The 24,192-nt window shown below is 41.4% G+C and overlaps 1 protein-coding gene and 1 long non-coding RNA gene across 5 annotated transcripts in view; both read right to left on the bottom strand.

The window, feature by feature from the left end:
- Positions 1 to 24,192, bottom strand: part of prkcaa (protein kinase C, alpha, a) — a 141,624-nt gene that overhangs the window by 104,586 nt on the left and 12,846 nt on the right. The window lies entirely within an intron of this gene.
- On the bottom strand, positions 8,609 to 9,445 carry LOC147818760 (uncharacterized). The gene is made up of 2 exons (XR_015437655.1): positions 8,918 to 9,445; positions 8,609 to 8,684 (listed from the first exon to the last, which is right to left on the bottom strand). It is a non-coding gene; the product is annotated as an uncharacterized LOC147818760 (long non-coding RNA).

Below are 24,192 nucleotides of genomic sequence, written 5' to 3'. Positions count from 1 at the left end.
TAAGCACTCAGGGGCAGACGGACTAAAGGCACCTCATCAACCCTCGCAGCTCCCCAATTACATTTGACAGGAAGAGGTTGAAATTAGGGGGACCACTCTTTTAGAACAGCCACACAAGACAGGCTGGATGTGCTAATTCATCTATTGTGCAGGGGAGCAAAATCTGGAGGACTTACTGAAGAAAATGTTATAGTAGTGTCAGAGCTACAGCCTCTCTCTTAAAAGAACAATGGAGCAGCAAGCATCGCATAGAAAAACCAGGAACTGATTTATATGGATGTGTGTGTCTACAACTGTAATTCAAAAATACAGTATATGCTTGTGTGCGAGATTTCCTAGGGAAAACACAGTGTTTTCACATTTAACTGCCACAACTATAATGTAAAAAGATCTAGCATAATAAGCAAACCACAGTAGGACTATCAAGAACTACAGACCCAGCAGAGAGGCCCCCTAACTGTGTCTGGGCTTTGGAACAGCATGTGTGGAACAACTGCTGCGCCTCTTGATTTTAATGTACCTGAATGATGGACAGAATTCCTGTGAAAAAACATGCATACATTACTCATTACCACTAGCTGCATCCTAATGGAAACTTACCCCCCACGATTGATATAATGGAGCAAATTTGAATAACACAGGGGAAGCCTGATACGCGCTCGCATCTTCTCTCTATCTTCACAGGCAGCACTGTCGGTGCTCGGTACGTAGTAGATCTTTTCCAGCTGAGTTATACCTCAAGATGGAGCCGAATTCATCGATCTCTAATAATGTCCCTGCAGTTGCTGGTATTGCTCGGGGATATAAATTATACCCAATGACAGAACTGGCTAATAAATAGAAAACACTGTGACACCATTTCAGAGAAAAATAGTTTTTTATTGGCAGCATTCTGGGATTTCATTATTCCTACGCCCCCAGAATGCCTGCAAACAATTCATTTCTGTCAGCTGAGGCCAGGACGCAGAATAACTCACAGGCGTGAAAGCATAGCCTATGGGTTTGGATTTAATGATGGTAAATTTTAAAATCCCAGTGTTTATATTAGGAAATAGAGCTTTATACATGGTGAAAACTTCTCATGTGAATCTGTAATATTACAGTCAGATGTCTATTCTCTTCATCTCCTTGACTCTCTATATTGACCATGCTCTCTGTGACTATAGGCCTCTGATGCTAGTTCATACTGCATCCTTCTCCAGAGTGCACTGCATATGAGGATTCCTCAGGAGTGTAGAGGGGTGGGTGGGGGTGTGTGTGTGTGTGTGTGTGTGTGTGTGTGTGTGTGTGTGTAGTCTGCTTTTATGTGTGCTGTAAGTAAGAGTTTGTCCAGGGTGTATAACCCTCGCCACCTTGAGAGATGAGGCTTTCCCACCCATGAGAACAGTGAGCCAGACAACAGCATAGACCAACCTTTAACTGCTCTGCACAAGACAACTGAAAATGTTATTCTGGTGATCCTTGTATTTCTAAACAAACTAATTTTTTCAGTGGTTTATAGTCTGAACTTGTAGAATGAAAATTTTGAAACCAAGCCGGAATTGAACAGACTGTATACACACATACACCAACAGAAAAACACAGATGCACGCACACACTTAACACCCCTCTACTAAGAAGGCATACCCACCGTTACACAATGGTTTAAACCTCTCCATCCTCCCTGGAGGTCTAGCATTGCAGAGGCTATAAATAATCATAGGAGATTACTGGGCGTGGTGGCAGACAGCCTGATTCATGTCACAACCTTTATCAAACCGAGTGTAAGCACTGCAGTAGATATGCATTAAGCTACAACTGCACAATTAAAAAAGGAGTAAAACCTTTTGGGCAACTTTCCAAAGTCACTAAGAAGCTGGAAAGCTGGAGGGCTTCTAGCTCCATGTGAGGTTAAAGAGGACAGTTCACTAAATGAGGAACGGATTCATTTTATTAAAAATTAATCCACAACATATTATCCCAGGTACAGCATGTAAAATAATGACTGTTCTAATCATAGAGCTTCATGCTCACCAATAATATCTCCTCTCAACTCTAATTCAAGGGCAACATAAATCCTCTGTTTTTGGAGTTAGTGACCTTAAAGGTACATCCCGTTCACATATGCAGACTTATTTCACTGCTTCACTGTGGGTGTTGTGGTTAGGACTGAATAACCACAAACAGGTGTGTAGTTACACATATGAGGTGTCAGATAATGAGCTTGAAAAGTGGTCATTTGAAAAATGACTGTGTACAGGAAATAAGAGCTGCATGTGTTGCAAAGCTATTTTGGATGTCCTTGAAAGGTTTATTGTGTCTTATATTTTCCAGACACTGAAACTCAAACAGTGACGGGACTTTGTTAGCATTTATTTACCATGTGTAAATAATAGGGTGAGTTTATCCAAAGTAGAGGTGGCCTGCTGTCAACACTTACATTGAAATTACAGGATGTGTAATTCAGATTTTCACTTAGCATCCTTGTCGTCAATTGACCACACACACACACACACACACACACACACACACACACACACACACACGCACACACACACACGCACACACACACACGGAGTAAGAGCGAGTGCGTGTCTCCAAGTGTCACTGTGTCTCTGTGTCTCTCCCCACTCCCTGTGCCCTGAAGGCACTAAATGTTGGCACTGTATGTGACAGCTTGCTGTAAATAGAAGAAAGATAAGCCTGATTGAACAAGTCAGTGAATTTACATTTTCTAGCAGTACTTGACACCTTGCGATGAAAAGTCACACTACATAAGTCAATCACACAGATCTGAAGCACGGACTCACTTCTTTTTCCTCAAAACAAAGATACATTTACTGTATACATTCACCAGAGAAAAGACTTTCTTCTGATTGGTCGACAGGTGTCTGTTATAACTCTATCCTGTAACTGAGCACCTCAATCAGAGGTCCAGTATATCCGTCCAGTAGGTATACTAAACTCCAGGTAACCATAGCAACAGTGCTTCTGCTTCATACATCACAGTAAAAGTAATAAGTTAGACATCCTGCAAAATACACTCATTCGCATTCTTGGCCGGATACCACTGTTGTGTCTGTAGGATAAATAAGAGGCAACAGCCAGCAGCTGCTTAGCTTAGCACAAAGACTGGAGACAGGGTGAAACACCAAACCTGGCTCTTTCCAAAATTAACAAAACCTGCCTGCCTCTAAAGCTGATGAATTACCACAATACATCTTGTTTGTTTAATCCAGACCTAAAACCGAAGTGTAAAAACGCCATGTTGCTGTGTTACGGACGGTTACGTGCCAGACTATTTTTATGACGTTACTGTGAGGTTGCCATACAGCCAGCAGAGACTCTAATAGAGACATGTACATGCATCTTGACAGAAACACTATTGCAACTTTACTCACCAAACCATAGGTTCAACTGACTCCAACCAAACTAACAACTAATTACATCATTTTAGTAATGTGGACGCAGCTCATCTTTCAGCGGTGGTAAGTTTTCATGGTATAACTTCAGTAATGCACTTATTGTGTGAATGCAGTAGAGTTATTTTCATGTATCATCTTTTTTTCAAAATTCTGTATTAAAACTTTGCACTTATGTTGTAACCAGTGGGTTGCGTCTATGATACAAGAGCACTTCCTCATCACTACTGCCTCGGGTAACATGATGTATCTTTTTTATTGTATCAATGATGAAGTATAAAAGCAGACAAGGCTCTGAATAATACAATTGTCAGTAACAGGATAAGACAGTAAACACAAAAGTGATAAAAACAGAGAAATGTCAACAGGTGGTGACGCTGGACAAGCTTCCTGGGTTGTAAGTCGGCGGAGTCATTTAAGGTTGCACTTCAATGAGCAGACAAACACAGAGCGGGTAAATGTTAAGTTCTTCCAGGCTGACAAAGTGTCATAGAATAACATTCTCCTAATTTATTATCAGCCACTTTGAACTAGACAAGCATATGAGGTTACAATGAGAAAAAGAGACAGGTCCCTGACCTGGAACAGACAAGGTAAGCGGGGAATAAAAGGCGGCATGTGTGCAAGTTAAGTAAGAAAAACTGAAAGAACGAGGACCCACACACCTCCTTGACGTCTGGAAGAAAAGGTCTGCTTATACGAAAGGAGAACATTGTCGAGTACATGATGAGAAAGAGGAAGAGTTAAAGGATACAGCACATGAAGTACAACATACTGCAGTGGGGGGGGGGGGGGGGGGGGGACTGCGAATTACGAGAAAATAATAGCTAGAATATGACTAATGAGAATAGGATAAAACTTTAATGTCCCTTGTGGCTAAATTAGGTAATGAAATGAGAGAGCCCAGAAAAGAAGAGGTGAAGAGATTTTGAAGAGAAATTTAAAACATTCCATCACTGCTTAATTACAGAGGCCTGCTTCAGCTTATGGTCCGCTTCTTCAGACAGCATTTCCTCTGTTCCGGCAGCTCCCTCGGCTGCGGTCAGCTGGCCACAGAAACTGCTTATTGTGGTTGTTACAGCCTGCAGTCCGACGGGACATTACTCTCCCCAGCCTTCCACTGAGTGGGTCTGTGTGGGTGGGCGTGTGTGAATGTGTGGGGAGGTGAACACCACGGAGCTGGAAATGCTCCAAGATATCACTACAGCATTATTGCCACTTACATAACGGAGCCTTTCTCTTTCTTATTTCCTCTCTTTCTTTTTCTTATAAAATTAGATTTTTTTTTTCCTCTCTCTTTCCTTTTCTCTGCTCTCTTCTCCCTCTCTGACACCAAGTTTATCTCTGGCAAGTCGCACAAGCTGTGAACACCAGGACTGAACAACGCTCATTGCTGCTTCATACTTCAGTGTCACACCATGATGCAACAAATGCCAAGACAGCAAGAGCTCTAACAGTTACTCTGTGGTTTTGAAAAATTGTATTAGCTTACACAGGCAAAAGGAGCACAGCTATAAAGAGGCCGCCTCACAGAGCACTGCTGAAATCAACCACATCCTTTGTCAAGGGTGCAAACAAAAGGTGGAATCAGGAAAACAGGTCTACAGATGCAAGCAACAAGCTCACATGACTTTGATGCCTCGAGTGCAAACAGCCCTGTGCTTACGTTTGCTGCTGACACTGCATCTGTCCATAAATGGCATGTACAACAGACTGGTTTTTCTATACCTGAAAGCAATACTATTGAATATAGGCTTGTATTTTGAGTAACAGTAATATTCTAAACCGGAGTTAATATTTGTGTGTAGCTTCCCAAGCAAAACTGCATTACCAGATACAATGCAATCCATTTAGCATATCAAATAAATCTTCTATCTGACTGGATCTTCATTCCATTTCTATGTAAATCACTAGATCTGAAAGGAAGCAGACCAGGGCAGATGGGAAGAAGAAAAAAACTGTTGACATATAAACTTTTAGTAGCCCACAGATTGCATTAGGGTCTGCCAATATGGCCATATTTGAGACATGTTAGCTCAGAGCAGAAGATGGATGAGCTGGGAAATTTGAACCCCATATGTGTGTGTGTGTGTGTGTGTGTGTGTGTGTGTGTGTGTTGGGACACACAGACATGCACACGTACATGTGTGGCAGCGTGTCAGTTTGTATGATTGTTAACTGAAGCCCCAGAAGCACACAGTTGTGGCCATCCATATCTGTCTATAACTTCCTGTCGCAGAAAATAACAACCAATGATTGGAGAGCAGGAAGAGGGAAATTGGTGTAAAGGGAGCAGTGCCTGATTACTCCTCAGGAAATGGGCGTGTTCCACTTCATCCTCATAACAGCCGCAGTGCTTGGATAAGTGGTTTCCTTTAAAGGCGGGTCAATCATGCAATACAGTAGTGTGATATCTAGTCAGTCCGTCAATGATGTGCAACACAATTAATGGTCTCTGAGACTGGTCTGAAATTTAAGTGGCTTTGGAACATGATCAACATTTCTGCATCATTTTGCATTGGGCTGCACACAAACAAGATTCAACTAACATGCAATGCAAAACAAGGCTTGTCCAGAATTAATGAGAGAATGTCCTCTTCAACTGAGGATCTTTTTTTTTTATCTTATCACTTTTTCTACTGATAATTGATGAATCATTTAATCTTTTAATTGTCAAAAACATTTATAATCAAATATTCTTAAAGCCAAAGAGAACATCTCTGCTTGTTTTTTTTCAAGCTGAGCTCCAAATCCTCAGTTGAAAAGCTAGGACTGAGAAATGTCAAGCATTTTCAATTATCAAAATCATTGTTGATTTACTAACTGATTAACTGTTTCAGAATTGCTCCAATAACAGACTGTGCAACTCTTGTAGGAAGTTTGCATCCGAGCAGAACCCAGTGCTGTGTGCGAGAAGTATCCACCGTGCTGCAGGCAGACCACATTCTGCTCGCACATGACACATCCCCGTTTTACAAGTGAGTGAATGGAGTTTATATAAGAAACAAGTCATTCATTCAATGTCAGCAGCACGCGCTCACACGAAGTTTCACACACACATTCATACACACTCGACACGCATGCACACGCCACAATAACAGAAGTCATTCACAGCATTTGTGTAGTGATTCAGTGGCGCACGACTCGCGAGCTGGTTCAACCCGATTCATGTCTGTGACACAAGCGCCACGCTCCTGTACATTTTTTTTTTTTTTAAAGAGATGACGTGAGGTGTGAAGCATGTAAACAGTCTGAGCAACAATGGCCACTTATGCAAGTCATGAGTTCACGCCCCTGCACACTGTATACAAGCGCACACTACACTCACACACAGACCCCCCCCCCACACACACTCACACACAGACACGCGCGCGCACAAAGTCAGCGCTGTCGAACGTGTCGCCCTTGTGACCACCAACCAAGTCACGGCTGACACAAAGGGAAGCATGCAGCGGGTGGTGCTAAGTGGTATGACAGAGGGGGAGAGCAGGGGAAGAGAGGGAGGGGAGAGATGAGCGTGATGATGCTAAAATTAGCGCTCTGTGAGAAAGTGACAGATGACCTCATGCTGGCTTTCACCTCGCCCTGCCACAGAAATCAGGTCGTCTGGCCAAGTCCTCACACCGTCTCCTCCCTCTTTCTCATTTTTTGTAATGCGATTGCTTTCTCCCGATCCTTTATCTTCTGCTGAAAATATCCAAATCTCTCTCTTTGTTGGACCTCAAACTGTCCCATGTAAACCGACTCTGGCTCACAATGTGCAACTGTCCATCCGGCTCCTTCTCTGATGTGAAGGTTAGAGGGAGTAAATAAAGATAAATAATAACAATGACTTATATTTTGGAGGTTCATGGTCAGTTTATTGTGAAAAATGTTGTGATTCTAAACTATTGATATTTCTTCACTGATAAAATGACTGGCAGCGTAGCATATCCTTTCCTCTCTTCACAATGAAATAAGGAAGCACATCACTGAACAAACCTGTTGTATTAGTGACTGTACATTGACCTTTTCCTGACCCCACCACTACACACACACACACACACACACACACACACACACACACAAATACACACAAGACTATATGTCATTATCACCCCACCACCTCCCTGAGCAAAGTTCATTTCTGAAGGGAGAAGTGCCATAAAAGTCTCACAATGCGGCAGGTATTTTCTAGGGCTAAGACGCCGAGCTCTGACAGGACAACGCCACGGCCTTATTCAGCTCCCATTTCACCGCTCCTTCCTCTATTGTGAGTCACTCGTCCATGTCCCCTGAGGCAGAAAAAGGTTAGATCCTCCTTGTTAAGGAGCACGAATAGCAGGAATAGCAGGAGCAACAGAGCAACGCTCCACAGTGCCTGTCAATGTATGTTGGAGACTGTGTCCACAAGTGGATGAAAAAAGAGAGACAACGGGCTATAGGTTTGTGATGCTGACGTCTGAAGACATTAGGTGGGGGGGTATGGGAGATAAAGTGTGTGTGTGTTTCATGTTTACATGAAGGGTAATCGCTCACAGGGCAACTAAGTGAGTCTGACAGAGCGCTTCAGAGGAAATGGATGGATGGGAAGAGGAGAGGAGAGAGAGGGAAGAAGTGTTAGGAGAGAGTGGTGTCCATCCGTAGCTTTAGGGAGTTTCAGAAGGCATGACAAATGATACAAAAAGTCCTGAAGTTGCATTTTATACACACACAAGCAGTCCAGCTTCCTTAATGAGTGTTGTTCTTTTATTTTACTTCTCTGGTACAAATCTCTTGTTTGCCCGCAAACTAAATTCTATCAGCTGAGCCTAAGCTTCTTCATTCCCCGCAGAAATAGCGATGAATAGCCACATTTTCTTTTTTCATCCAGGTTTTATCGGCCTCTGAATGGAAATTTTGTTTACCTAAGAATGTTTGAGCTTTAGTCAAATTAGTGCCGCGGCTAAAGATGCTGCCTCGAGCACTCACTTAGCAGCAGAGGAGATGTTTGACTAATATGCTGTGTGATAGCTTTGCTTTGTAATGAGTTCAGTGGTGGACGTTGCATAAAATAAGCACAGATTTATTTGACATGCTGGAATAATTACACACTCTAAGGGGCATTGAGGGAGCAGGATTTAATAGTGAAGAGTTTGTTTCTTCTTCACTGGTTTTGTTTAGTTGTGTCTTTGCCTCCAACCAGCAGCAGTGCTGCCATCTTTATCTTCTTGATCTTTTTCATCGTCTTTATCAGTCTCATAGGGATGTTGACACGCTGCTGCCGCTGCTACGCCGTCAAGAAAGTCTTGTCAAGAATCTCACCTGAGGGGCGTCGTGTGGTGTAGTGGTCTAAGCAGGCGCCCCATGTGTAGAGGCTACAGTCCTCGCTGCAGTTGGCCCCGGTTCGAGTCCCGCATCGGACGGCCTTTCCTGCATGTCATTCCCCCTCTCTGCCTCCCGATTTCCTGTCTCTCTCCACTATCCTGTCCAATAAAGGCACAAAAGCCCCAAAAAAAAAAAAAAAAAAAAAAAAAAAAAAAAAAAAAGAATCTCACCTGACTCAATTTTCTGGCTGCTGGCAAAAGTTGTTTCCATCCTTCCTTCCAACATTTGTTCATTTCATTTTTTTCCCCACAAATATGGATTTACAACAAAAATAGAAAGATCTAATCTAACGTCTAACATAAGAAATAATTCGCCAGAGTCTCTGATAGCCTGAAATTAAGCCTGGGGTTTATGCTTGAGACGAAGTAGTTTGTGCGACAAGTCGTCCAGCCACATTTGAAGGCAAAGTTGTTTGCAGTACTTCTTGCCATGTCCATCTCTCAGCTCGGAAAACAACAAAATTGTCAGACGCAGCCCCCAGGGTTCAAGTCCAGGAAGTGGATGGAAGCAAAAGGCAGCTATCAACCAATAGGAGGGCTTATCTCAGTCATCTGTTGGTAACACTGACAATCACAAAATTTCCACACAGATGATCTGCCTGAATGGTCAGGATAGACGGTTTGCTGTGTGCAGAGAAATCCGTCTAATCTATCTCAAAGAAATTAGTACTGGGCACTAACAAGCTATAATGAAGAGAGATGCAATGAATCCCCAATTAATTCCTTACAATGGTATTAAATTCTGTCTTTATGGCTGTTACCATAAAGACAGCTCTACTCTACCAAGTCACGTGACAATAATATTACAGTATATACAATTAGATACAATACACTGGTGCAGGCATACTTGTACTAAATCTCACCTCATCCATCTCATGCAAATCATACTGTTAATGTCTATGTTTTGCAAATTTTTTGACATTTCCTGCACACCCCATTGCTTCCTGTTGCAGCAATGGTGTTGCTACCTGCAGTATTTCCCCCAGGCCTTTCCACTGTCGGCTGCCATTAAACACGCATTTGTTTGAGAGAGAAGGAAGAGGGATAAACACTTAATGCTAAATAAATACAGCAACTTTGTTAGTTGATAGTTGATAGTTGATGCAAACTTTTCTTTTGCTGTGCTGTAAAGCAACACTGCTCATCTCTTCAACAACACATATGAGTGTAAAATATTTATGAAAGAGTATTTTGTACATGATATGCATCAAAAATCTCTTATTTCATCATGATAAGGTTATAAACCAATTATACCACGGCCACTGAACCTTTAGTAACCGGTCAGTTTACCTGGGTGCCAATGACATATGTGTTTGTTTTTTGTTCTAAATTAATGCACCTGCATTAAACTGTAGGTTCAGACAACAACAGCTGAGCCTCAGATAAACAGCTTGGAGAAGTAGGAGGAGGAAACAACTTAAATAACTTTATAACATGTCTATCAGAACACATCACTATTCTCTGTTCCTGAGACTGACACCAATTAGTGAAAATTTCTCTTTCCGGGTTTTCAAAAAACACTCCTGCCTTTTGAACCCCTTCCAGTTTAGCAATATGTTGCCTGGCAACACAAACGACTCTGAGGATCTGGAGTTATATATCATATATAGCCATATAGTATAAGCAGTTAATATACCCTTCAAGTTTAATGATCGTAATAGATCCCCTGGATATTAGCCCCCACATCATCCATTACCATCGTACAACATGTCGGGTATTATCCTTTCAACAAGGAGATATTACCAGATAAAGCAGTGATGGAGCACCAGCTGAACCGACAAGCAAAGTCCTATTGACCTGCCATCTACTACACAGCTTCATTAACAACATCAGATCTATTTTAGCAAAAGCCACAAGCTTAACCGTGGTGGTTAGGGGGTCAATCCTTTGAGCTTGTGACACCTCAAACAAAGCTCGGGGCCAAAATGAAAAAAGATATCTAAAGAGTGACGAGCCACACACTGGAGAAAGAGCACAAAAGACTGAAGGACAGGGAAGCAGCAAGACGAAGTCATTGTGTGCAATGTTATACTGAAATAACTTTGATAATGAAGGGGAAAGCTGGGAGAGCCTCAGATGAGATCATATTTGGTGCCGTCATGACAATGGGGGTGGAAGATAAGATTTCAGTGGCTACAAGCTTGGGCCAGTTGGAAATTTCATTAAAGTGTGAGTGAAGAGTGAAGTAAATGAGGGAAAGACGTTTGGGATGCTGAGAATTGAGAGCACAAACGCCTCAACTTTCACAGTATGCATCGCTTTCTCTCAATTTTCCCTTCATTTTTCCTCTGATTTTCACTCATATGCCGCCCTTTTTCCCCCAGTCTAAATGATCTACAGTAAAAGTGTGGATTACGACTAAGCACCATTAGTGCAGTGCTAAGTCACAGCAAAGCCTTACCCCCAGACCTCAAACTGATCATGACACATGATTATAATTCAAAACTCAAAAAAGTCACCTATAACTTGACTGTGGTATGAATTAAATGAAAGTTTAAAAAGAGCAGAGGGCAGTAGAGCAAACAGTAGAGCTTTCTGGAATCAGTTTTGATTCTTTTTTTCTTCTTCTGTATTTTCTTCTTTTTTTTTTCTTTTTAAATTCTCTTCTCTCATCAGGAGATCATCAGAGGACAAAATCCTCACAAGACGTCCGATTGCCTCAAAGATAAGTGCGATAGAGCTGAAGGAACAAGCAGTGGGCTGTGATTTTTCACAGACCAATGGCCCCAGAAAATAAAATTATGTTGGTTATTAATAGGACACAGCTCTGAACCATGTGTGCCAAAAAAGCAGAACAGGGCAGGTTGGGAAAAAAGAGCAAAATGGATGAATAAATAAATTGATGGAAACTGGGCATATTATTTGACAGGTAGCTGAAGCGTGAATAAATCCCAACAACGGTGAGCGAGAAAGACCATAAAATCTAAATAAAGAAGAAGTTTGTAAAATGTCCGCATCATTGCACTTCACTGATGATGGGATCACTTTAACAGTTTTGCCTGAACCCAAACTCCAGCCCTACAATAGAACAGGAAACCTTAAATATGTCATTTGACATGCACTTTTTCCTCATGAGAGCACAAACATCCCGAGCTGAAGGAAACACGTGTGGACGATATCCAAGGAATACGATTGGCTGGCTTGAAAAGATGCTGATCCAAAAATCACAACTAGAGTCGAGATAGAAAAACAGACACGTATACCTCTTATGTGCAGCGTTTAGAGAGGTTTAAGGTGAGCGGATAAAACGAGGTCATCATCATAGTGGGAATCAAGTTTCAAGTGGACAGAAACTCTGCGGTCTGGTGCGCCTGTAATCTGTAGATGTCATACAGCCTATCAGTTTGAAGCTGTCCACAAAGTCGTTATCCTGAGGGGAACATGGATGTCTGAACCAAATTTACTGGCAATGCATCCAATAGTTTTCTTATGAATGGTTGCAGAGATATTTAAGTCTGGATCAAAGTAGTGATGAAACCATAACAGTACAAAATGTGAAATTCAAGGAATAGTCTACTACAAATGAATCAGCAGCTGTTTATAAAACAGCAGAAGAACCCTAAAGATTAGCAGTTAAATTCAGTGATCTAAACTGTGTACACACCTTCCCATTATTAAAATCATAACGACTGTTAAATTCACCTCAATGCAACATTAATTAAAAACAGTACATCAACTATTAATAAACTAATGAACTACTTCTTCAAACAGACAAATTATCACATAAAGAAAGCAGTGCTTCAACTAGGGGTGCCACACTGTACTGAAGTTGTGGTTATTTCAATAGAAATGCGCTGCCTCCCGTCAGCAGCAAGTGAAACACGTGAAGATGGTCGGTGTGTAATGTCAGCGTCAGGGTGTTCTAAGGTAAAAGCTTAGTTAGACTGTCTGGTGTGTGAAACAAGAGAGGATTTAATGAGCGTGGTTTGATTACAAGAGCCATCTCGGGCAACATCCTCGGTGTCAAGAGTGTACTGGATATTATTACAGTCCCCCACTGAATCAGCTGATCAAGTTAAACAAGGGGAAAACACAGCACTGCACCACGACCCAATATTCCCACCAGGAGAAGCGTGCATGCGTGTGATGTAGCCTTGGTAAGACGCACGTGTTTGTTTAGAAGGATGTCACCTTGAGCATGTTCCAACAACACGCAATACAAACTGAGACATGTTATACATTAAGAAAGTTTAAAAAAATAAATAAATAAAAATTTAATGGAGAGTTATTAGTTGAGTTAAGCGTTCATGGAACATTTCAGCTAAAGGATCAACATTGTGTAACAATTACGTTGGTGTCCGGTACCATACCAAACTCCAGATGAGTCTTCCTGACAAGCCGTTCCTCTCAACAATAACTTTGTTCAGGTCACAACAATCTACTCCATTAGATTTAATCCTCAAAAGTGCAGATTAAACAGAGATTATACAGACATACAGACAGTCAGTAAACAACAGAGACGGCAAGAAGCTGTTAGCTTAGCTAAAACACACACAGGGCTGTCCACTTTGTGCAGGAACCCAGGAGCGCTGAATACACACACACACACACACACACACACACAAGTCAGATGTTCTCTATCCGGAGTTATGACAGGAACGCCTCTCATGGCTGAATAAACACCTCTAACACGGTATACCCACTGTGACTCATTCCTAAAAGGCAGCTATCAAATGCTGACTCACAGTGTGGACAACAACGAGCGCTCTCATCTCTCCCCTAAACAGAAACAAATGCTCTGTGATTCAGGGTCATCCAATGGGTTCCTGATGTGAAACAGTGATCCCTCTACACGAAGAGGGAGTTTAAAAAAAATAAAAATAAAATAAAAAAGTAAAAGTGAAAAATAAATCCTGTTGTATCATCACAAATCACTGCCGAGATAAATATTTTATTTGCCATTACACATAATAAATTCGGAGACATCATGCTTCAGCCTTATTTTTAATCAGGTTATGTTTTTAAATTTTGTACCATAAACATGTTTAAAAAAAAAGGTCCACAGCAGAATGGAGACTCAAACCACACATCAGTCTTGACCTGTAAGGCTTTTTAAGCACGTACGGCTTTCAGACATATTTCAGACATCTTTCCCTCAACAGAACGACTGAAGATGAACTCTTTGGTGTTGGGAGTAGTTTCCTGTTTATGGTTTGAAATTTGTTCTCAGACCAAACAGACTTCAAGACACATTCTAAGGCATCTTTGTGCATTTTAATGGATACTGGACTCATCCCAAGTGAATAATTCAAACAAACCTCAGGGTCAGTCTGAATGGACGGTTGCGTCGAGGATGGAGATGGTGCTGTTTGAAAGAAGCAGTGGTGGTTGGTGAGGCAGAGAGGTTACCATGTGTATTTAAGTTATCTGGGTATGTAGGCTGGTCATATGACCATCAGGACGTTGTCGAAGACCTTGTTGGTTGAAATGTTGTTGTCTCATCAGACTTTTGGGAGTGTTGGTGTGTAGATTACCTCTTCTTTTCCTTTGTCTTATGACTGTACCTGGACCTGGACCTAACCGGGGCACGATGTGCAGAGTGTCAACCCCCTTTGTTTCATCCTCATCTTCATCGTCAACTTGTATAGGTTTTTTTAATGCATTGCAGCTGACAGACAACTTCCATCTTAGCCAATCACGTAAAAACTTATCATGTTTTGGAGACCACCCGAGTCACTGCGTTTTCATATGATTTCAGGTATTATAGAACAAAAAAACAAACAAACACAGAGGTTTTAAGTTAAATTCGTTGAATTGGTTGAACCCTTCCAGTTCGTTGAAATGTCGGAACAGAACGAGATAACATGATTATTTTTGCCATTTACGTCTGAAATCCTTTCTGCACTTTCACAGACGGCAGAGTAGCATTAGAGATGAGCTGTATGTGGATACTGTTTTAACAGCTGTGTCAGTTTTAGCCCCCAACACACTGCACATTTCTGCTGAGAAAGAAGTATTGTTGTTTTATGTTTACAATATTACATCAGCTTAAAGTCACTTAAGTCTCATTTTGTCTTTGTGCAAATGGATTATAAAGCACTTTGCAATCTGTGGCCGGATTAACTAGGCATTTAGATGATCTATTAAAACACAGGGAACATTTTAGAAAAGGATTGTACTTTTTCTTTTGTACAGAATGTGGCAGGATTAACTATTTAAACACAATAAAAAAAGGTGCAAGGAGAAGTATGTCACATTCTCACGTGTTGTTTCTTTTAATTATTGGTGTATCAGGGATTTATGTTAATCAGTTTTGCCAATATCCTCCACCAAATCAGATCAAAGGCAACAATGTCAAGTAAGCGTTAATCCTGTCTGGATGGAAATCCCTCAGCACCACAGTATGGCTTCATAGTTTGTGCTCTAGATGTATAAATCATTAACTTGCGTGTTACTCATTAACTGCATCATTGTCCTATTCAGAAGGTGAGCGCTACTTTCTAATGTAGAGCTATATCTCAGTCCACTGCCTTCAAAATCAATCAGTAGTGTGAAACCTGTACATGAGGGAGAAGCTCACGTTTAATCTTACACAAGCGAGGTGCTTGTGCAGGAAGGTTTCGGAGATGACAAGCAAAGGATGACTATTTCTGTCATGTTTTTCGATAATGCAAATGTTCCCCCAACTGTCAGAGTTTAGAAATGTTATCAGGTCTGGATGTGCTTCAGTTTGCACTTTGAAAATGTCAGTAAATGCGTCATGTGATTTAGTAATTAACTGTCAACCCATGACAAACTATGAAAGAAATGCTGCAACACTTTTTGATACAGGCTTCAGGCTGTGAAACTTCAAGGTAGAAGGTTCATTGTTTTCAGAGAGTGCAAGTTCGTATTCAAAGTCTGTTCTGTTCTTGCATCTTCGGATCAATTGAAATGTTTTCTTGTGGTATTAAATCCCAGTTTTATTCTTGAGTATGAGAAACATTCTGCCTCCAATCACACGGATATTGTCTGCGGTTCGAGCTGCCGGAGAGTCTCAAATCACCAGCTGTTCCTTCCATTTAAACCCTGAACCGTATTGGCAGTTCATCAATGCTACCACCAATATTTGTATCAATCCCTCACTGGATGAACTGAAAAAGTGATCAATCTCAGTGCTTCAATTAACAATCTAGTTTCTCAGCCTGTGAAGGCTTGGTATTTTCCCCATCTTGGGTAAGTTCACAGCCCAGTCCACGTTATATTGGGTAAATACCACCTGTGAAAAACCCATCATATACTTTCATGTCCTCACACGGAGAGGTTGACTTGGTGTAACAGACCAAGCAGATTTGAGTCCTGGAGCCACCCGATTGTGAGGACATTGCAGAGGCTCTGACAAATTATATATTGAAAGAACCGAAAATGAATGCACTACTGTTTCACCCTGACAGCCAAATACTGATACAATTTCACGCTACAAGAGCGTGTTTGGATCAGGAAGTATTTTCTGTAGACACAAGACCGAGTAATAACAGACAGCGGGTACGAGGCATCGCTTTTCCTTCAGATGCCGCCAACAAAAAGGTTAACATGACAGTGGTGAACACAGGGGAAATAATCGGATCATGTGTTGGCTGGCTGTTTACTGACAACCAGGAGAGCAACTGAGCAAATCAATATTTAGTGTTGAACCCTGCTACTGGGGCAACAGGCCTTTTTCGAAGATAGAGATACAAGTGCGCGCGTGTGTGTGTGTGTGTGTGTGTGTGTGTGTGTGTGTGTGTGTATGTGTGTGTGTGTGTGTGTGTGTGTGTATGCTTATGAACGTGCATTAGTAGTCACACACTACTGAGAGACAAAATGCCATGTAAACACAGAGCCCTCAGATTTTAAAAATGACTGAAAGTACCACAAATTACACCTTTATTGTTTTCCTATCGCTCTTTGTTAGTGCCCTGTAAATTGATTTTAATTAAGGAGTTATTACAAGGTGCAACCTGTCAGAGGGATTTAAGCAGTTTAAGATGACCCATGGTATTACTTTCAGTTTTATTAGTTGGGTGTATATCATTTGACCGAGAGACATCAGGAGCCTGTAAGTCTTGACAATAACTGGAAGGCCTGCAAATTACACACACCCAAAGGACCTCTTCCAAAACCATTGTTTTCATTTCCATGCTGTACAATGTGATTCAGTTGTATTGACTTCTTTTTTTTTTTTTTACATTCTTAACATTTCTACTGTTGAAAGACATTTGTGTCGTGGTGAAGGGGATCTTTGTGTAACTAAGGTCAAAAAACATCTCACCAGTTCATCAGACAGCGTAATCATCATGAAGTGAGAGTCCCACATCTGGAACTGCAACTCAGTCCTTTCCATTTCCCCTGCCTTTTGTTCTTCGTACAAACCTTTCTAGAGCTCTTCCATTAGATAATGCCATTATCACAACAAAACTCTGGGCAATTAAATGCAGATTACGCTGTAATTCAGAGCCTGGTGCATTAGTCTGTGCTCCATCATGGAGCTATCTAATACACCTCTAATGCAGTCAGACAGTAATATCCCTTTCTAATCCTTGGTAATGTTCAGTGCTGCACCTCCCCATGGATTAACCAAACCCTCTCAGTTTTAAAAGCATTCTGATCCGTACCCAAAGTGGCGTGCACCTAGGAAGGTACACCTTTCATTAAGTTGAATCCATGTATTTTTTACCAATGTGCATTATTCCCTCAGTAATAGTCTGCAAAGGGTAAATTCAGGCCGGTCAGAGTTCAAACAGTTCATCGCTTTATTTCCGGGTACTACTGAAGTTTGTTGAGGTTGATACGAAAGTGGAATTATTTTCTATAGAACACCGCTGTTCTCGTTAATGAAATTAAAGTTAAGTTGATGTGAAAACGGAAACGTCACAACATATTTTCACATGTCTGCTGTGGCCTTTTACCTCCCACAAACTCCTTCTCTTGTTCAGAAAGAATAAACATCGCCACAGAAAGAGACATAACAGGGAGCTTAAACCCACAGACAAGGGGAAGGTAGTAAGTAAAAGTGAGTTTCAGTGTTCAGGGAAACAACTGAGATCAGAAATACAGACAAATTGTATCACTGTTTGTCTGATATACTGTCAAACGACAGTATATCTGGTTGTACGTAGCCTGTCCTTGTCCGTGTTGTGTGCGTAATTGAAGACATGACACAATAATGTCTGTCCTGAAAAGACATGAATGCTGTACAGAAGCTATTTAGATAGACTGAACTAACTTTTCTGACTGACAGAATTAATACAGAAACTATTCTGATTTCACAGCTGAATCTTTCTGTCTATAATGTCCCACTTAATGTTAATGTAAATACTATTCCTCCAAGATTATGCAATCCACCACCTTCCACCAATAGTGCTCCAGTGTTAAGAGGAAGATTCACTGCACTGAGTGTTATCATCATATCATATGTAATTATGCTCCAACTATTGTATGTAATTGTCAGTTGAACTAACTTTACATTGTCCAGAGCTTTCCATTGCTGTATTCTGGCAGTGAGGTAATAACTGGCCTTTCATATTTTCCTGAATGTTTTCCCAGATGTGTCCCATAAGAAATTAGAGCACGGATCTGTTGCTTTGACTTTACACTGGGGCATTGTTTGGTGTTTACAATGTCTGGGTATATCGGCATCAGAACGTACAGAACTTAAACATGCAGTACCTGTCTGCAGTATATAGACTGCAGCAGAGAAACTGCTCACCACCACAACATCACAAAGTGTCTGTGAAAACACGTCACAATCATAATGACGACGGTCAAGAGCCAGAGAAATTCAATTGTTCGTTCGGCCGGAAGCATTAGCTGGAGTCTTGTTAGGATCTCCACGCTCATGTTACCTCTGAATCACGGAGTTATATACATGGTCTGTATAAACAGAAAGACAGAGAGATAAACACACAGACAGGGAAAGTGTACCGGCTGTAAATAAACGGCTTAACAGTCATTGGCTCAAACAGAAAACCGAGTTGCCATCCTCATCATACCAGCAGCACACTGGCCCTTAGAGCTGAGGTAGAACAATATACCTGGTCTTCATCAGCATCAAAACAAAGTGTGGCTGAAGCATCGGGTGATCAGGAAACAACAGCCGTTTGACCACTGTTTAAGTATTATGGACTTTTTTAACCCAAAAAAGCTGCAATTTAATATCTTCACCACCTCTCAGCTGAATTCATTCATGAATTCCTGTGGATCATCACTTACGCAACACTATGTCCATCCTGTGACTCAACTTATTAAAATCCACTACAATCGGCAAGTGTGGTTTGAGTTATTCTAGGACCCAGAGGGTGTCAGCCTGATAACTTATGACGTCTTAACTGCAGAAAGAGAGAAAGGAAGAAGTCTTAATTGGCTTTCAGTCAGTCATTGTGTAGCATGGATTGGCTTCAAATGAAATATTTTTGGTTGAAAGTGAAACTAAAAGTTTCCAGATCCTGGTGCAAGTGCAGATGGGAAAGCGTTCAGTCTGCTGGACGTCTTGATGAAAACTTTCATGCAGACTTCCAGTGAAATGCACCCGAGGCATGAGAATGATGGAATGAGCTTGTAATTTCACCCTGAGAACGATTAAGTAAAGCTTCCATCACAAAGTACCCAACAAGAGGACATCATCAGTGTGCTGTCCATCTCTCAACTGTGAACACATACATTAATGAAAATCTCCAGTGGTGTATTGTTTTTCATGTGGGAAGCAATTTCAAACGTATATCAAGCATCGGGACATGTCACTTTTCCAGCACGTCCACCTGGACAGTGCACAGTTATGTGTTGTTGGGTGTTTCTCACATATAGTAGGTATATAAAATGAGATTAATACTAATGATCCATATGGGTGAAATCATCCCAGAAGTAAAGATAAAATAGTAAATAAACAAAAAAAAAAAAGGAATGTATGATAAACAAGAGATGAAGCAGATCAAGTAAAACAATAAATGCAAAACAAGCCATATGCTGTGTATATGACTTAAGCTCTCTGCCATCACTCGCCCGCTTCCAGGGAGCAGATGTTGACATACAGACCTAAATGACACTTTTAATAACTTAAAACCAGTCTGCATTTATGTGTGTCAGTCTTTATACATCCCTTTGCATTTGTTTGTGTAAACTGGAGCAAACTAATACGGCAAAATGGACAACATACTGTGAATTTGATCACATAGGTCATTTGATTCCCATGCAGCTGTAACTACTGGTGATGACAGAGACGATAGAAAGTTATCATCCTCATCAGGATTATTCAGCACTGTAATCCATCAGTGACTTCACTGCAACCGATTGGCAACGATCTGGCACTTTGGCTGTGGTGTAATGTACTGGCTGGAAAGGGGCGTGGGTGGTTGGTTAATCTATAGGAGGGACACATAAAAGCCTGGTGCCTGTCAATCAGGAGAAACGCTTGATATAAAGGGGAAGACACTTGGGAAGAGATTTGTTTCCCACTTTCACTGCACATTCCCAAATTCCCCAAGGATTTGATAAAAGAAGAGGGCGTAGAAATTTGTTTGGGCAGCTGCATCCTCCTTATCAATTACAGTCGCTGATTATTGCAAAAAGCTCCTGAGACACCAGTTTACACTAGATCTTCTTTCAAAAGCCAAGCCAGACGAGCAACTCGGGCAACTAAGGGCAAGAACAGACAACAGAAACATTTCAACAGGTTTTCAAACTGTGTTGAGGGTGAAAAATCTATTACCACTCCACGTCTGTGCAGCTGCCAAGATCACATTTCAAAGACATGAGAGGAAGGAGGGAAGAGAGCAGCGGCTCAGAGTCATGTGGTCCAATTTTGCCTCACCATATTAAGGGGGAAAGTGTGGGAGGTTGTACAGTCACTTACTCCTCTGATGTCAACTAGCTTGTCCACACAAAAAAAAATACATACACAACCCAAAACAATCATGCCACCCATCGAATGGAAACACAGGAAACTGTTTATGCGATATCAACCAGTGGAGTTGTTTTTGACTCAGCCAGTCCTAATGGTAGTTTTAGTCACCCACATCCTATCACAATACTGCTTCTTATTTTCCGAAGGAGAAGTGGGAACTCCCCACTTCAATTTCCTTCATGTCTTTATGTGAGGCCTGCCTTTTAACGCTGAAGAGATAGAGGCCATTAATTAAAATATATAAAAAAAAAGGTAAATTCTAAACAACCTCGGCTATAAAGCCATAATGATATGGAAGAGCAACGCTGATCGATAAATCCTGAGAGTGCCTGGTCCTGAGATGCTGACCTCTGGGGATCTCTGAAGATCACCAGCCATCGATGTAAAACAGCACGCTAAAGCTGAAGGTTTTATTTAACTGCAGAGGCCAACGTGAGGTCTGCAGTAAATGGCAAGGCAGACAATCCAGCTTAGGGCAAACTGCAGCCAGCCCAGAGGCCTACTTTGTGTAGAGACAGATGTGGGATTTGTGACTTGTCGATGTTACAGCATCGATTCAGAAGAGCAGGGAAGGATTGTTCCCTGCTGCTCACATCCAGCCCAAAAGTTAATCCCAGCGAGCGGGCACACTTCCTACGAGCAAATGGCAGAACAACAGGTGGTTCCATTCACAAAGAAAACAAAAAAAAAAACAAAAACAGGATGAATGAGTGTTTCAATCAAGTAAAAGCTGCCATTCGTTAAGCTCCCATTAAGCACCTATGATACCATTCTGCCCCTCAACACATTACCATCAACCATCTGAGAGTAGATTTAACATTGAAACCATAGACATGGCTTTAATAATCTAAATGGATGATTTTAAAAAACCATTATGACTGCTGCAGAGGTCAGTTTAATAGGTCAAAAGTAGCCTAACTACTGCAAACTGGTGCATCCTGAAAGGACATCGCATTTGCAGGGATAATGTGTTCTAACATTGGCTTTATGTTGGTGACACTCGTGATTTATGAGCTGCCATTCTGTTGTGTCCACGTGCCCACAGCATGCCTCATCCTTTACTTCAAATTCTGTCATGTTCCCACACTTCCCTGAACGCTTTTCAACAACACCCATGCAACTCGGCAAGACTGCTGCATATGTGTAGGTAGAGCGAGCAACATACAAGACTTTCCTGTCAAGAAAGAGCAAGGCTCGCCCTTTACTGGAAATGCTAAATGGTTTGTGGCTTGCATGATGTTTGTGAGTTGCATGATGTTGTGCAGCACACAGGCTGCTGTCAGTGCAGAAACACTACCCCAGCCTCTTCTCTAATGTTTTTTTTTCTTCTTCTTTTTTTTTTTTTTTTTTTTTTTTTTTTTTTTTTTTTTTAAACATGTATGATTGCTAAATCCTGTTGCAAAACAGCGAATCATAAAATAAGCCAATTCTATATTAGTCCTGGGAAACACTAATGTCTTACTGATAACAAACAGTGTCACATGTTTTATGGCTGTTTTACGGCTGTTGCATGTTTTATGGTTGTCTATTATCAAAGACATTAGAACGCTGGAACAAGAGGCTGAAAATAATTTCCCATGATAAATATGACAAATCTGTATTCAAGCCCTGTCAACCTACACTAGGCACAATAAACATCAACTATAACCATTCTAGACAAGCCAAAAGGGGAAACACTGTGAGCTGAGACTCTGAGACTTTGGCTCAACTTGCTGTATCTGCTTGCTCTCAACCTGAGTCCTTTATGACCAAGCTGCCAAACACTTCCTCCTGCAGGAGCTCAAAGCCCCCGAGCAACCACAGAGCAGATGCCGCAACACAGAGCTGCTGGCAGGACCTTCTTTTACACCTGACTCCGCACGGGTACGTTGTCCACACAAATGTGCTCCGCACGCATCAATCCAGACAAACTAACCTTCATCCATAATACTGCTTTACAAGTCTGAGTATGGAAAACTAGGGTTTCCTAGGGACCGAGTTTCACCCACATGTTCGCCAAAACTGAATTTGTGATTGAATAATGTTGCTACGGCAAGAGAGAGCAGAAGCCAAGAGTAGTGACGGACTGCATTGTTGCATTCTGGTTTACATAAAATGTCACACTAATCTAATAAAGGCTAATGAATGATACTCCACGTGGTTCACATCAGTCCCACAGTGTGTCAGTGAAACACAAAACAGCTTGTTTGTGTCAACTGTGGTTGTGTTTAAGTCACTTTAGTTTCAATTTTCAAACATTTAAAAAAAGAGTGAAATCCACGGTGTTACTGTCAGTGAGTCTAAAAACTTGCATATGAAGGGTTGGAGACACAGAGACAAAATTTCTCCAGTATCCAACAATGATATTAATGTTCTCATGTTGAATTGCAAAGCCTATAATTTGTTGTTACTGTGATTGTTATAGGACAAGAGGTCACAATTGCAAAAGTTCTCAACTAACTTGAATAAAATTTAGTCACCCTCTAATTTAAAAATGTTAAGCTTGAAGTTTGTAGTGAAAAGAGATGCATGGATTCTTCTACAGAACCCAATACTAGCTCCATTTCTGACCCCACAGCAGGAGAGGGGTCGCACTCACACAATGAAAGCCTGTGGAAATAAAAGGGTATTCGTGGTAATTTTTAGTCACGTGTGAAGAGGGCTAAGGGCGGCATATGAGGCAACATGCAAGATATGTCGCAATAAGTTGACTCTACAGAGGGCTTTTAAATTCGAAACAATTGATACAGGAAGTGAGGATACATGTCGACACCCGGCCGAGACAAGAGGTAGAGAGAGAAAAAACAAGAGAAAAAGTGAAAGGTAGATTTAACTAGCTAACTTTAAGCTTTTATAGATTTTTATTACCCATTGCGCACCACCTAGGTTCAACTAAACCCTTCACTGTCAGACTGACCATCTGGCATACGGGGGGAAGAATCCCGGTGGGCCACTGCATCAGTGCCCCGATGGACCATCTAAAAATATACAAAGTTTAGCTGGCCCTCTCTGTCTGCCTGTCATTCGAGATGCAAGATGTGTATAAGAGACAGGCTGAAAAAAAACCCCAAGGGAAACACAGTCGCAAACCCAGCAACTCTGAGTTGTTTGTCAAAATTTGACTGAAAAGGCCCTTGATGCTCTGACATACCTGTGGCTTTCAAACTGACAGCGAGAGACACAAAAGCCTGACCATTCAAATTCCATGTGACATCAGCATGACAGCAGGAACATGGACGTCATCCCACCTGGGATTGCTCAGTCAGTCCCCTTCCTGCGCTCAAATCCCCTTATCAAACTGTGAAACAGATTTGGGCTACATCATGACAGCATGCAATCAGGAACTGAACAGGGCTCTATTATCTCATGACATGCAGGTGTCAGAGGATGTATTTCCCTCCATGCAGGAGTCGTCCTGTGCCAAGAGACAAGCAGATTTGCATCAACGTGTCGTCCAGGTCTCCATGGAAGCCCAGAAGTTAATCTAATACAGACTCAGAGGCATGGAGAGAAGCACTGCAGCAAGAGAGCAACAAATATCACAGCATCATTTCAAATATTGACATATTTGACTGAACATCCGTGCTCAGTCACATAAATTTAAAACCAA

Source organism: Seriola lalandi, unplaced genomic scaffold, assembly GCF_002814215.2.
Source record: "Seriola lalandi dorsalis isolate HSWRI2012SDOR001 ecotype SW California unplaced genomic scaffold, Sedor1 jcf7180002054486, whole genome shotgun sequence".
Classification (NCBI taxonomy): domain Eukaryota; kingdom Metazoa; phylum Chordata; class Actinopteri; order Carangiformes; family Carangidae; genus Seriola; species Seriola lalandi.
The sequence above is the reverse complement of the archived record's forward strand: the minus strand, read 5'-3'. Positions and strand labels throughout refer to the sequence as shown.